General features: G+C 31.0%; 1 protein-coding gene across 10 annotated transcripts in view; it reads right to left on the bottom strand.

The window, feature by feature from the left end:
* The window catches only part of LOC143236737 (lysine-specific demethylase 3-like), a 113898-nt gene extending 101988 nt beyond the window's left edge, over positions 1-11910 (bottom strand). For 2 of the 10 annotated variants that reach the window (XM_076475202.1, XM_076475205.1), the window contains exons 1-2: positions 11548-11894; positions 10429-10505 (exon numbers count right to left, since the gene is read on the bottom strand). The gene's annotated coding sequence lies outside the window, so the exon portion shown is untranslated. Of the gene's footprint in view, positions 1-10428; positions 10506-11229; positions 11518-11547 lie in introns of those variants that run through there. The other 8 variants (XM_076475203.1, XM_076475206.1, XM_076475201.1 and 5 more) reach the window with 5 other exon arrangements.
* Between the last annotated feature and the right edge of the window lie 3718 nt (positions 11911-15628).

Here is a 15628-nt window from a genome sequence, read left to right as displayed (position 1 = left end):
ACAATCTGAACTTTTTTTTCCAATATTCTGAAAGTATGTTTGTAACCCCAAATCTCACCTTGTTTGACATACAACATTTCAACCATGTAAATCAACACATTTCTAAAAAGTAATACTTTTTTTTACACCAAACTTCTCAGCTTCTGTATCACAAACTTTTGGTTCTAATAATTTATATATCCACTTTATAACTTTACTAGAAATCAAAATTAACCTCAAGAAAATAAAATGCAAAGCACAGGAGAAAACAGAATTATCAATTTCATCCTGAAACACCTATCTAAAAATTCTTAACCCACTTAGTAACAATCTATAATTCATTGTTACTATCAGGAGATCAATCATCTATTTGGAAATCGGCTATTATTAAGATAATCCAAAGAAAAAGAATGACTTAACTAGCCCCATTAGATACAAGACCATTAGTTTGCTAAATACTCTTAGAGGGATAATGGAGAAATTAATCACAAACCAGTTACACACTGACCTTGAAACCAACAATACTATTAACAACATACAGAGTTCAGGCAGGCAATGCAGACAAGCAAATGACTCCTTGTTAGACTTACGAAAACCACCCACTGTGGTTTCAACAAGAAACATATAATCATAGCTACATTTTTAGACATCCAAACTGATTCAGTATGATATACAGACTTTACTACAAACTAATTGATAACCACATAGTTACACCTATCATACACTGTATTTCCAGCTTTCTTACCAGCTAAAGTTAAAATAAACAATGTGACCTCCAGTCCCTTTGCATTCTAAACCTGTTTCTTCCAAGCATCAGTGTTAAGGCCAACATTATACAACCTCTTTGTCAATGATATTCTGTTCCCTTCCTTAAATTATACAACTGCATCTTAATATACAAATGATATTGGAATTCTTCTAGCAACCCACTTCACTCAATGCAGTGTCACATTGGTGCAACAATTTCATATAGCCACCAACCCACCAAAATCTCAATCTAAGCCTTTCTTGGAAAAAATAAATAAAAGTTGGAAAAAGCCTTGTAATTTCAAATTAACCTTTAACAAAAGACACTTATCAAGCAGAATATTCAGCACCCAATCAGTGAAAGTGGGTTTTCTTAGGGTACTTCTATTTCTCTCCACACCAAAGTTATTTTCATTAGATCTGTAGATCTCTGCTCTGAGAAGCACCACTCATCTTCATTGTCTATATTCAAAATTTAAATTACATTTTTATGTATTAATTTAGCAAAAGCAACTTAATCTTTTTCTATCAATATTAATAAAATAAAGCTCATTTTTAACGTTACTGCCATTTCTATAACACACCCTAGTTAAATATATAGCTAATGTCAGCTTTGAACTTCATATTCTTATTACATTATTGATACCTTCATTCTTCACAACTGCTTCATCATCTTCAACACCAACAACCACCTTTTATATTCAAGCCTTTGTATATAGCAACCAGCTTTCTTCAATTTCAGTATTAATCTCTCTTAGCTCCCCACTGTTAGTTATAACGAGGTGTCAACTCTTTTTGTTTACCTTATTCACCAACCATGTTTGTTAATCAGTGTCACATATTTCAGCAACATTAAACTCCACACAATATTTCTTCAAAGCACTCAAAACTCTTAAAACAATTTCTTTACAGCCCTGGTAGTTGTTTAACAAGTTTTCACATGTGGGATAATGAGAAATTACAGTTTCTGATGGCCCATGGACCTGAAAACTTTAATATCCAAATACCTACCAAAGAATTTTGCCTTGTCTTTTTTTGCTGTGAATCCAAGATTGCAATATTCCATCAAAGCAGTAAGAGGTTCTTTTTCCATGTACTCCACTCACTAGTATGGGTACCTTGTGACAGTGCAATCAAGTGGGGTACCTCACCTGTGACAGCCTGGAACACGTAATCTTGAGCATGTATTGCTTGATCTGTATACACGATACATACACATGTAAATGTACGTGCTGCTTGTTAAGCTTGATAGGCTATACATGCTGAATAAATCTCATGGTGACTCAGGTAGCACACACATCTTCATGACAAATATTCATTGTACAGGCTTTCATAGTGACATTTGTGGATTGTCACTGATTAGTGTTCATAAATTTGGGAAGGTCCATTCATGATTTATTATAAGTTCTGCTTGGTTAAGAAATGCATAAATCAATTTATGTGGAGTAAAACCTTTAATGGCTTTTTCAGTTTTAAGGAACCAAGCATGCTACCTAGTAGATACTTCTAATGGCACCAACATTATGGATTCATTGACATCCAAGCTTCTGTTAATTCTGAGCCATACTATGCCTAATTGAAATAATTAGCTTCTGAATTCTAAGCAGCACATCAGTTATTGTATGTTCAGTCCTAACAGACTGTAGCTTATCCTCTGTGAAAGAGCCACTCCACTCCCTTTCTTAACAAAAGTGTCAGAAACAACTTTTCAGTAGTATATATTGTAATGTAAATATATGGATGTGTTGGGCTAAGGATTATTCTAAAGCAGGTGTCTGTGACTTGTTCTCAATAAATTTGATAACAAACAAATTGTTCACACTCTTGTTTTTAAAGTAATATATAAGCATGTGTGTGTGTGATTAATATTAGTTTGTTATAACCTAGAAACAAGCTGAAACAAAAGATAAATTTAAAAAAATGCTGCACTAATTAAAAAGATCACAAGGTACAAGCCATAATGTGGGATATGAAATGTACCCTATTTTTTGGAGGTTACTGTGAAAACAGGACCCACATTGCAGTGAGAATACACCTTCTATCAGACTTAACCTCCATTCACCAGTCTTGCAAGAAATAAAATAAAAGAGTATCAACAGGTATAGAAATAGAAATTAGGAAAGCAAGACATGGGTGTTCAAGCCTACGATGTCCCACATCTATATCACCCTCCACTGCCTGCAGACAGTTGTGGGAAGGTGACTGTTCTACAAATTAAAGAAAAATTTAATTGAAAAACAAGAAAAAAAGGTACTACCATTTGGGGGGAAGTAAGTTAAAAACTTGTCTCTTAAAAGTTAACATTCCAGTCCTCATTATGGTAGAAAGGCACTAATTGGTAGCCCACTAAATGAATTATACTGGTATAGAGTCCCATCTTGTTGTCTAAATAAACTATTATAGCACCCAATCACCACCCATTTATTAAGTCTAATGTGATTATCATGCTCTAAACAAGCCTTTATATGCGACAAGGTTTATATCCACATAAAGTAGTGCCAATTTGTTAAATTACCTTATTCATAACTAAAAACATTTATTAGAAATTTGAAGTAAATTTTTCCAATTTTCATTTCTTTATATTTATTTAATACATTTTAATATTTGCTACAGAATAATTTAATAGTTTTATTTAAATTTTCTTTATTAAATCCGTAAACTATTAATTTTTCTATGAGGATTTCAACATTACTGTTACAAATTGTAATTTATTACAAATTTTACAATATGTGAATAACTGCAAAGCATTATAACAGAAGGGTGTGGTGCATTAATATTAAAAGAGGATAAACCATAAATTAGGAAGATAAAATATTTTCTTTTATGAAATATATTTACATTGATATCCTTATAAATTATTTTAATTTCTAAATTTAAATAATGTTATCAACATTGTTTATCAAGCAGAATTAGAAATTGAAAATTCTTTATGTCTAATACTGAAGCACATTATAAACAATGTTGATAACATTATTTCAGGATTATTTATGCTAATTAAAGAATCTATATATCTGTAAGGTAAAAAATATCTGGGTTTGTGCAGTTTTCAATAAATTTATTCTTATAACAGTATGGATATAAATTTGCTATACAAGTGGAATAGTTAGCTCCCTTTCAAACACCTATTACTTGTTTCAAAACCTGGTTATTGAAAAATGTATAATTATTGTAAATATAAAACATACATTTTATGTTTTTGGAGCTAAATTTTCTCTCTTCCAATTCTACAAATGATAACAAAATTGTTCTATTAATGAATTTAAAAGAAAGATTAAATCTTTTAATGGAATTATGGTGCACAATGTAGTGAAACCAAATGTTCATAATTTTTTAGATATTTTAAAATTATTATTTTTATTATTCCAAAAAGTATGTGTTTTATTATTAACACATTTTTAATTTTATCAAGTAAAATATTAAGTAATTTAATTAATGAAATAGTGCCAATTGTTTAATAATTGTTCTTTCTAAATTATAAATAGATCTAAACTTAACTGGAGATTTATGGAACATGGAAGAGCATAAAGAAAATGTAAATCTACATCAGGATTTTGTTTAGAATAAAATTGATTATATGCTTTAATGAAATTATTAATTACTGTATCTTTGGATTGGTTAACATGTTTAAATGTTTAGTGTACTATTGATTTCTTTTATCAAAATTAATGCACAAAATGTTTCACAAATGATACCAGTATAACAGTTAGACTTATCAATGGGAACTATAACATATTTTTGTTGCAATTCTTGAACCTTATTTCTAAACTGATGAAATGATAAATGATGGTATTTCTTTAACACTCCTCTGAAAACCTAGTATTTCTGGCTGTGGTTTAAGCTAGATAGTAGATAGGGACAGTGGGAATGTTAATCCATTCATTAATGGATTTAAATGGCAATTTCATTTAAATACAAAATTATTAGCCTAATATTAATAACCTTTCAAGTTGCTCTGGGGCCTATTAGGCCCCACTTTTCGTAGGAGTGTTAATTTTATACAGGATAATTTTAGTTTTGTTTTTTAAGTGCATACAACTTCCATTCCAGAAACCATCTAGGTGGATAAGATGTAATATATTTAAGTTTTAAAATATAAACAACAATATTGTTTTCAATACATTTTAGAATATTATTATTATATTTTGTGACTATTCTGTATTTGTATTCTATATTGACTATTTCACATAATATTTCACATCTTTTAATTTTGAAGCTCCCGGTAAAAGTATGTTTATGAAAAATATCAATAAATAAACTATTTACACTCACGAGATAAATTATTAACTTCATCTACATTTAGATTACAAAAAAAACTTATATATATAAATATATATTATATATATATATATATAGTAATGGACCAACTGGAACTTTGTATTTATAACTGATGGTAGGCTTTAAGTTTTTAAAAGGAAAAAATGTTATTTATCATAGACTGATGAATAATTTTAGAAAACACCAAATCACTTAATATTTTATTTCTAAAATTAATTATCAAATATAAAGGCTTGATTTGCAGTTCATCTTTTCCAAAACTTGATAATTCATTGACTTTTAATCTATATTTTATAATATCTACAACTAAGTGTCTTGCATGATCATTTCAAAAATCAGAAATTTTTACTACATTAATCAATGCTTTTATTCTGAGAAGATTAAGTTGATAAATCTTTTTAAAAAATAATTTACCTACACTAATACTACAGGGTGGCCCGTAAGTCCCTACCCATCCATATGTTATGTTATATTCAATTATGCATGTATTATACATTTGTTTCTTTTCTTCAGAGAAATATGGCCAATGTAAGCTCATTTACACTTGAAGAGCATATTGTGTATAATATTATGCAGCGAGAATGAGGGACAGCACACAGATACACTGGATACATAAGATATATGGATGGGTAGGGACGTACGGGCCACCCTGTAGAATAAAAAATATCATGCAAATATCTACAAAAGTCTGTAAAATCAACCTATTTAATTAGTTCCTTTACCTCTATTTTTCCTATTTTATGAAAAAGTTACTTACAAAGAAACATTAGCAATCCACTACTCATTACCCATATTCAGAAAAACAGAACTGTTAAATCTTGGTTTAATCCATAAGGATGCAATGTTCTTAGTTCAAAATGTGGAAGTTTTTTGTTGAAGTCTACTGGTGTCTTCATTAAGAATTTCTAATATAAGTATCTTAACAGAGGTTAAAAAAATAAAAAAACGGTGAACCCTGAAATGTTTTAATTCTCTAGAATTTATTAAACTGTTTTTAACCTGATATCTATGTAAATTTATACATATATGCAATGGGTTTGAATTTTGGCCCACATATTCCATATTACATTTTGTGCGTGATAATAGATAAATTACATTTTTTTATTTTACAAAATGAATTTGTGTAAGTAACAGGGTGAAAAGTATTTAGAGCAGGACATGTGAGACACCTTTAGCTGTTACATTTTATGATATTTGCAACAATATAATTACTATAATTAGCTAACTAGGTCAAATTATAGTTTCAAAATATATCATTAGTTAAGGCTATTACACTTAACTTCATAAATATTGAACAATAATGGAAAAGTGTGACATATTCAGCAACAAATCACATACATTGAGAAAACTATCTGAAAATTTGTCTATCTATCTATATATATAGTTGAAACAATTTAAACATATGTAAAAAATTTCTTTATGCTACGAAGATCGTGGTTGAATCTTAAACACTATGCAATTCTCTTCTTCTTGTGAAAAGTCTACTTAGTCCAACTCAATTGCTTTAGAATTTAACTGACAAACCAAGTTATTTTTCTGTATTTGTATCACAACAGTATCTGTGTATAAATCACATACACTGTCACATGAGTTACTGCAGTTGTATCATGAAGTTCCACTAATTGTCAGCCTTCCATCGAAGTCCACAAAGGGGTGTTCAATTAGTAGAGAACACCCTTTGACAGGGCAAATTATTCTCATCTTTTTCAAACTCTTAACAGCACTCTAAAGTATCAACCATTAGGCCATTCACTCCCACAACAGCACTTTATGTTTTCTAACTTTTCTCTGTCTGAACTTTTATCATGACTTTATTTTTACTTTCTGCTTGTAATCATTTGGTCACATCTATCAATTAGGCCTTCTAGAAACCTCCATAGCCTTGACATTAATGGATTGCAAACAAAAGAAATTAATAACACTACCTATGCTAAGTAGTCTTTTCTATCTGACAAACAAACAAACTAAATAACTAACTAGTTATGACCAGCAAAACATTTGCAGAACTTCTGTACCTTTGATTGAATTGTCTTTATTCTATCGTTTTTACACTTGGCATTTAAGCAACACTTTCTTGCAAGCATTATAAGATGGATCAATAAATCCTGATTTATTTATAAAAAAATTCATAATTGGATGAACTTGCAAAGACATAACTATTTAATAAAACTACTCATAAAGTACAGTAATAATAGTCATAACAGTATATAGAGCACAAAACACTTATGAGCATTCAATGTATGACAGTTTTATGAGCTGAAACAAAGAAACTTACAAAAATGAAAATTGAGTCCCATAATAATAAAAAAAAATAGTTAAAAGATGTTTATAGCAATCTGTAAAATAAACTGTAGCTAAGTTATTGTAAAGTAAATACAAAGTTGTACATAAGGCAAACTTTACTGAATATGTAGTATCATCTGAATGAGTGACAAAGTGATAAACATATGATTTTGAACAAATCATGCATGAATATTTCAGATATAAATAAGTCAAGAAAGCCCATAGCAATTGTATTTAGCATACTGTTCATTTTTCTTAAGAAATTACATGAGGATTAACTGTTTTGTGTGAAATACTTTGCAACTAAAAAAAAACTAAAGTTGAAAGTAAAGCCTGTCTAAACATAATAATAAAATTGTGAAACTGTGCAGCATAATTATTGCATTAAAAAGCTTGATTAAGCTAAAAATCGGGGAGGTGATTGAATATGAAAAAGCCAACATCCAAATCAAATTCTCTGAATAAACCTGTTTATAATGATGTGAGATTTATAGCATTTGATTGAGAAATTTGCAAGTTCTGGACAGACAAACACAAGCATATTCCAATAAATAAGTTAAAATTTAAAAATAATTTCTATTACATATATCCTTTAAATCTAACAGAGTTTGAGTAATTCCCATTAAACCAAATTTTTCCATTTCAAATAGAGCCCTGAACCCAACCATTTAGTTCCTAATACTCGTAACACTGGAGTAACAGTGAATTTGATATTCTACTTTAAACCATAATTTGTAAAATTCCATTTTCGAACTCTTATTGCTCTAGTTATCCTATCAATTTTCTAAGCTTTCTCATCACTATACAAGTTTTACCTATCTTTATGTGAATACATTTAAATCTTCCTTGACCATCCTAGTGCCTATCCTGCTCAAGTGAAGCTCATCTCTTATGTATAATTCACCCATATCTTGAAAACTATTTGAGTTTACCTATCCTACTTATCGCTATAAGTATATCCATGACAGTCATGCATTTTAGCCTCGAATGCTAAAGCAATTCATCTGTCAATCTATACGAGGGATTATTTCCAAATGTCTCACATCTCTATCCCTAAACCTATCAACATTTTATAAATTTAAGTAGCTCTTCTGACATACAGTTTCAACAAAAACATAAACAATAGTCCCAAAGGTCAAACATCAGGTATGAGAGTTACATGCCTGTAGACCTCAAGTTGGCAAATATAACTACTCCTTTTAAATTGAGATTAGAAAAATTATCCACGTAACCATATGTTAATTAATCTTACAACAGTGGTAGAAAAAGTTTACTAAAGCCCAATAAAATATGCTTTGAAAGAATATTTAATAAAGTTTAAACTATTATTGGACAGTGAACATGATATCACTCGAGGAATGTTATGACTTAATATTATGAAAGTCTTTGAAAACTTTACTGCTGCTGCTAAGGTGTGAATTCAATATATCCGAGCTTTAAGAAAACATTTAGCAAGATGCCATACAAATTGCTTTTTAAAAAACTTATCTGTGTGTGTGTATAAGATAAGGTGGTGTATTACAATAAAAAATGGACAGAAGATTTTTATAAACGGAGTTTAGTCACATCTGAAGTTCCACATGGCCCAGTATTAGGACCTCTGCTCTTTTTTGATGTTTGTAAATCAGATAAAGGAATAGTTAATTAACTGCTGATATCTGCTTGAGATATACATGCACACATAAACATTAGGTGTTGTTTAATGTGAAGATGATGATGTGACTTTTCAAACAATTTAAATTTGGTGTGTTTAGCAAATGAATCACAGACTTTTGCTTATGGTAAATGTAAAATAATCAATGTGGGTTGTCATATTTCACACTAAAAACAAAATCTAATACAAATAATCTTAATTATATGGAAGAATAATAATAATAAAAAAAAGACTTCAGACTTCAATATTTTGGTTTATCAATCTCTTAAATCATCCAATCAGTGTGCTGTTCTTGGTTATGGTAGGTAAATATAATTTTTGATTTTATTAACAGAAATACTGAATATAAGTATAGAGATTATTTCATTGTATACTATTATTGGTCACTTGTTACATGATTGTTTATTTGGCAGACCATTACTCCAAAGGTCCTAAAGTAAAAAGATGTTTTATTAACTGTTAAAATGCTGAATTGATTGTTTGGTTAACACACTGGCTGCCACATATAATAAATTAGGTATAAATTAAATTAAACATTCAAAAGGTGCTAAGAAGCAGTCTCTGTATCCCAAACTATCTGTGGCCCACTGGTGTGTCAAACAGTTCATAACTAAAGATCCATTCTGACTTACTGGTGGGGGCACATGGTAGCAAACATATTAAATTTGTGAAACTTTATGACAAAAAACATCCCACGATACAACCTAAAAGGTTGCAATTTGTCATGAATTGATGGATAATGTTCATCATCATTTACCCTATGCTATTTTATACATATACAGTGTTAGTTGCATCAACAAATTTTATGTAACAAGACTGAAAGAATTGACATTCACCATTCTTATTCCATAGAGTTGTAACCACGAATGTTACACCTGTAACTCATTAAACATGTTGAAAGCCTTTAGTCAATAAAATTATTGTGATGCTGAGCTAATAAAATGAACTGTACATTACAATATAAGTTGAAACATTTCTGTTGTTTTCATTTAAAACAAGATCAAGCCACCAGGAGTATCTGGTCCCACCAAACATTGCAAAGACGTACCAACTTTTCCTTTGAGATTGCATTAACCTATTATGGACCTAAAAATTGTTTATTCTTTCACTTTTGACTTTTATAAAAAAAGCTAAACATCTGTAACTATCAGTCCTTTGGAATACTTGTCAGACACCACTTGTTAGGCCTTTGTTTATTGTGTTCAGACTTGGAGTCATTACTTAAATAAAGTCAGTGAATTGTAAGGTGTTCAAAGAAAAAGTGCTACTAATACTAGAATGACACCTGGAATGCAAGACTTATCATAAAAAGAGACATCAAGACATTTTTTTTTTCAAAAGCAAAAGAGTTAAAGTAGATCTGATTGAAGTGTTTACGTTTAATAGAACTGATAGCATCAGTGAATAATCTTTAGTATTCATACTTATTGTTAATTACAAATATTGAAAAGAATGGTAGAACAAGGGGACACAAATAATGAAATACAAACTTTGGCAAGGTGAGTCATTCTCCAATAAGTGGCAGTTTACTTTTCTTACAGGATGGTTGGCTTTTGGAATGTGTTAGCTTTAGGTGAGATGGATACAGTAAATTTAAAGAAAATCTTGGTATATAATTAAATATTGATAAACTCATAAAGTGATAAATCATATTAGTTGGCTTCTGTCTTTTTAATTATTTACTTTAAAAGTTTAGTCTTTAGTGGATGGGAGTCATGGTCCAACATTGGCAACAGATGTTATTGTCATTATGTTACAAAATGTTACTTCTTCATACCCTTTTTTGTATTTCTTCTTCTACTACTGCTAATATTAGCCAACAAAGATGTCAAGAATAAGTACAAACAAGTTACTTGCTCACTGGTTTTCCTAGTCCTACCATTTATTTCCTAAGTTAATACTGCTCTGCAAGAGTTATCAACTGCCACTAATATTAGTAGTATACTTTTATCAACAGTAGCTTCAAGTTAGCAATAATAACTAATTTCACTATTAATAACAATATTATATTGTTCTTATAGTAACGCTAACATAGTATTTTAAAACAAAAACGTTTTTCTTTACATTTTATTATCATACTCTTCATAATAGCATGCTCTTCATTAGGATGATTAACTTAAGGGCAATGAAAGAAATATTCCAAATCCAGGCTTTTCGAAGCCGACTTCCAAACAATCAGTATTTTAAATATTAAATACAGCAGCCGTAAGCAAAAGCAATTACAGCCTACAGCGAACTCATCCTTGCTCATAATACAATTTACAAACCCAATTTAAATTTTAATTACTTACACAAATAACATAACACAAACTGAAATTTTTGATACTTGCAATTGTTTCAAACATAATCGTTTTTTTTACTCGCTTACTCTCATGTTCCAAATTGTACAAATAGTAAATAGTACAGAGTAGAAAAATTCAGACTTGAAATTTAATTTGTAGTTTATACAGATGAAATCATGGTTCGGAATTGAATTGTGTTTTTCGTTAAAGATGGCCGAAAAAAATAATAGTGCAGATTAGAAAACTTCTCCAAATAATCGTAAAGGTACTGTTACTTGAAACACGAGAGTAACCGACTTTCTTCAACTTTCAAAAAAGACAAACTACCTGATAGTGCTATTGATAGTTATAACATTACACTATTTACGGCACATAAAGTAGTTGCATCGCATCGAAGTCACTGACCCATGTATCTGCCTATGCGCAATATCTACATACTCGAGAATTCAGTGTTCCGTAGCGAGAAACAAACTTAAGAAATTATCATAAAATAGTACAAGTTTTAATGAAAAAACTTCAAAAGCCCTCACCATTACATATTAAATGTATATTAAACTCTCCCTTAAACTCTTAAATTTACTCTACCCACCACATCTGACAGCTCAAATTCCAAAAGCAAACCATACTATTAGTGTTATCTATACATTTAGACGAAATGTGCGTTTGTTTGAACCCTAACTTCTCTAATCCTATTGTGCCAATCTCAACCAAAATTTGTATGTAAACATTAAAAACTGTGCAAGGGGATCAAAAGTGAACTTAACGCTACTTCTATACTGTAAAACCTGCTGAATCAATCCTGGCAGGTTGACACTTTAGACAATACTAAATACTCTGAAGAAATTCAAAAATAAAGTACAAAAGTTGCTGGATAATCTGTAAATTGTTTCTCAAAGAGCCTTGCTTTTCTCATAGCCAATATAGTAGGGTGTTGTGTTCAACAGTAAAATCACCTCAAAAATATTTATTTCTTGTTCCTGTTTGTTTATTTGCTTTTGAATTTCGCGCAAAGCTACACGAGGGCTATCTGATCTAGCCGTCCCTAATTTAGCAGTGTAAGACTAGAGGGAAGGCAGCTAGTCATCATAACCCACTGCCCACTTGAACTACTCTTTTACCAACGAACAGCGGGATTGATCGTTATAATGGCACTACGGCTCAAAGAATGAGGATTTTTGGTGTGACGGGGATTCGAACCATCGACCCTCAGATTACACACTGAGCGTTCTAATCACCTGGCTATGCCGGGATTATTTCTTGGTAGATGGAAGGTAAATTGAAAATGTTGTTAATGAAGAAGCTTTGTTATAAGTTTAAAATTTTCAAAAAAGTTTATGTTCAATTCATTACTTAGAAATATATGATTGCTATTAAACTTACATTGTTTTAATTAATTTTAAAAATTCCCTGTCAGTTTACAAATACTTAAGCTCGTAACATATATATAGGAGCATATCATATATTTTCTGCCTGTTTAATGATATAGAAATCTTTATTTTTTTTTACTTTTCCATAAAGTCGGGAAGATAACATTACTTTGTTCTAGTTGTTTCGTTTGTTTTCTCCGCAGTACTATTATTACGTGAAATCTCTGCCACAGAGATGTTTGGTAACTGGGGTTAAGAGAGGTAGCATTGGAATATCCTTTACTAGCGGATTATGATGTTGTCTGAATGAAACAATCGACCATGTGGTGAAGGTGTATTTGATTTTCGTCTTGGCTAGTTTCGAAGAAATTCACCTTGAGGTATGAAAAGCTGACAAGTTATTCACTGATACAATAAAGACATTCCTCCACTTGATTACACAGGTACACATACTTTTTTGTAATGCTTAAATAAAGATAGTTTTTACTGTCATTTAAATGTGTCCAATCTGTTTATTTATCATGCAACTTAAAATTAAGTCAAGTTATCAACGACAGAATATTCCCCTTATTTCTTGATCGAATCTACTGTTATTCTGGGTTGACCTATCTGATACTTTTTGGGGAATCAGTTTACCTGAAAACATCACAACTAGACAAAAATTAAACATTTTAGTGCTGTGCAGTCAGAACTTACCCCGAAGTTTCTTCATTGATAATGTTCCTATTGGTCCTTGCATGGTCTGTTACATTGACAGAAGTCCCTGGAATGCTTTTATTGAAAGAATGGTTTATTCTATACGAAATTAGTCATCACAATGAAATGAGAAAGCTTAAGAAAGAAAAGGTAACCAAGAGTTGTCGACATAAAATTTGGCACCTGTTAAGATTGAGATCATTTATGTAGGTTTCTAAAGAGCACCTCCTCCCACACTTTCACTAACAAGAGAAATACAACCATATCTGCATGGCAGCTGAGAAATAATAGAAATATGCTGTTGGTGGGCGGCCTCTACTGTTTAGAGATGTTTCCATAGTAGATAAGAGACTGTGTATCCATTAATTAAAGTTAAAAAGCCAGGTAGTCCTAAGATTTATAATTAAAATAACGTCACCATCCCCTGTTTTAATTGCCACTGAGCAGTACTGAAAACACTATTTATGCACTACATTACAAAGTTGCTGCTCGATTTTCAAAGTTAAGACAGTTATTAGTTTATATAACTGTTGATTGAAAGGAAAAAAATGTAATTTGCCTTCCAAGCTACAAAGTGGTGTACGCTACGATGTGATTTCCAGCTGATTAACGTCGACGATGATTACGTGGCGAAAAAGGTGTTGCAGTTTCTTGCTTTCCAAACTGTTGAGAAAATTTTCTGATGCAAAAAATCGCCCTACATTTCAAGAAAACCAATCCCATGATCTATTTAAGTAAATTATGTCACCCTGTTCTCACTATTTACTTGTAAAGTATGCTGAATCTACGAGCTGCAGGGGAGTCATGGCTCTTCTGAAAAGTTCAACAATCAGCAGCATGGTCACGGAGACGAAGGGTTTTAGCTCGACATTGAGGTTGATGAGTATGAGGTTAGTTGTGGTAACTGATGTTGCAAATAATTTTACAATTTTCAGGTATTACAGTCTGTAATTTTCCAAAATTCCAGTAAAAACAACAACATTGTAGTGTCTGAGACAGTAAGCTGTAGATGAAACTGGGATAGAGAATTAGGATATGTGTTCCAGCTGTCTGGAAGAGGAACAGAAGGCAGCATAGTCACAAAGTATCTGGTTGAATGGGGACCTTGGAAGCACTTGAGTTCCTTAAGCACATGTTTTACAGGCATAAATGGGTCAAGTACATGTTAAATCTGTAAATTTATTGCTTAACCAATACCTAGTTTACGGGTATAATCACGGACTTCTCCTGATGTCTAAAGGCAATCTTACTGGTTAGCCTAATATTATAAACCTCCATTATGATAATCTAAAATTCTCTAAATTTAACTACCACATAATCTTAATTCAGGTAATAAAATGAAGAGAAACTGAAGTTTCTGAACATCCCTGGTTATATTTCAGTCCCCTTTTGGAAATGAAGTATATATATATATATTAACGATTTTTTTTCGTATAGCAAAGCCACAAAGGGTTATCTACTCAGCCCACCGAGGGGAATCGAACCTCTGATTTTAGTGTTGTAAATCCGGAGACATACCGCTGTACTAGCGGGGGGCGTATGTTAACGAAAATTCCCACTATGAATAGAACTGTTGTCACCCATTATGACTTTCTTTAACCTTCACGCTCTACTGTACGTTTTGCCAATTGAATTTGTCTGACCTTGCATTGGATCTAGACTTCTGTAAGAAGGATCAAGTTAACGATATCTTTGGCTGTGTTGTTTTCAGTTTCTCCAGTAATTTTTCCCATTCCTTGCTGGTTAGATTTCCAAAGCTTTTTTTTTTTTTTATTGCTTGACAGATTACTGGCACATATGAATATCATGGAGAAGGGACATTGGCCTAAACAGCTCAGCTAATGGTCAATATTTTAATTTTTTCAATTGGCAAAGAAGATGTAAAAGCTTTATGCCAAGCTTGAGATTCAGTGACATCAGATGGTTGAAACAGTGTCCACTTAATAACTTTGTTTTTATAAAGCTGCTATTCGTAACATTTCTTAGTGCAAACTGTATAAATATATATATTTGTATTGTAAATTATTTGTTTATGTTTTTTTATTTTGTCACTTACTGGAAAATGAGTTGTGTTTATGATTATCATGAAGTGTTTTTTGCTTAATCATGTTTTGATTAATGTCAGTGTTTTGATATTTGTGCACTGTGTTTTCATTACATATCATATACCTTTAAAAAGTGTTAAGTATTCATTATTCATGTGTGTTATTTTGTTCTGACGTTTTTATTTCATGTGTGTGAGTTGTTAGGTGACAACGTTCTAAAGAGGAAAGAATTCGTTTTTAAAGTTTTTATGTATATATCAAATATTTGTAAAAACTATAAACACGAATTTTTACTCCTTT

This window comes from Tachypleus tridentatus, chromosome 13 (assembly GCF_004210375.1).
Source record: "Tachypleus tridentatus isolate NWPU-2018 chromosome 13, ASM421037v1, whole genome shotgun sequence".
Lineage (NCBI taxonomy): Eukaryota > Metazoa > Arthropoda > Merostomata > Xiphosura > Limulidae > Tachypleus > Tachypleus tridentatus.
Note: the sequence above shows the minus strand (reverse complement) of the source record. Positions and strands in the feature narration are given on the sequence as shown.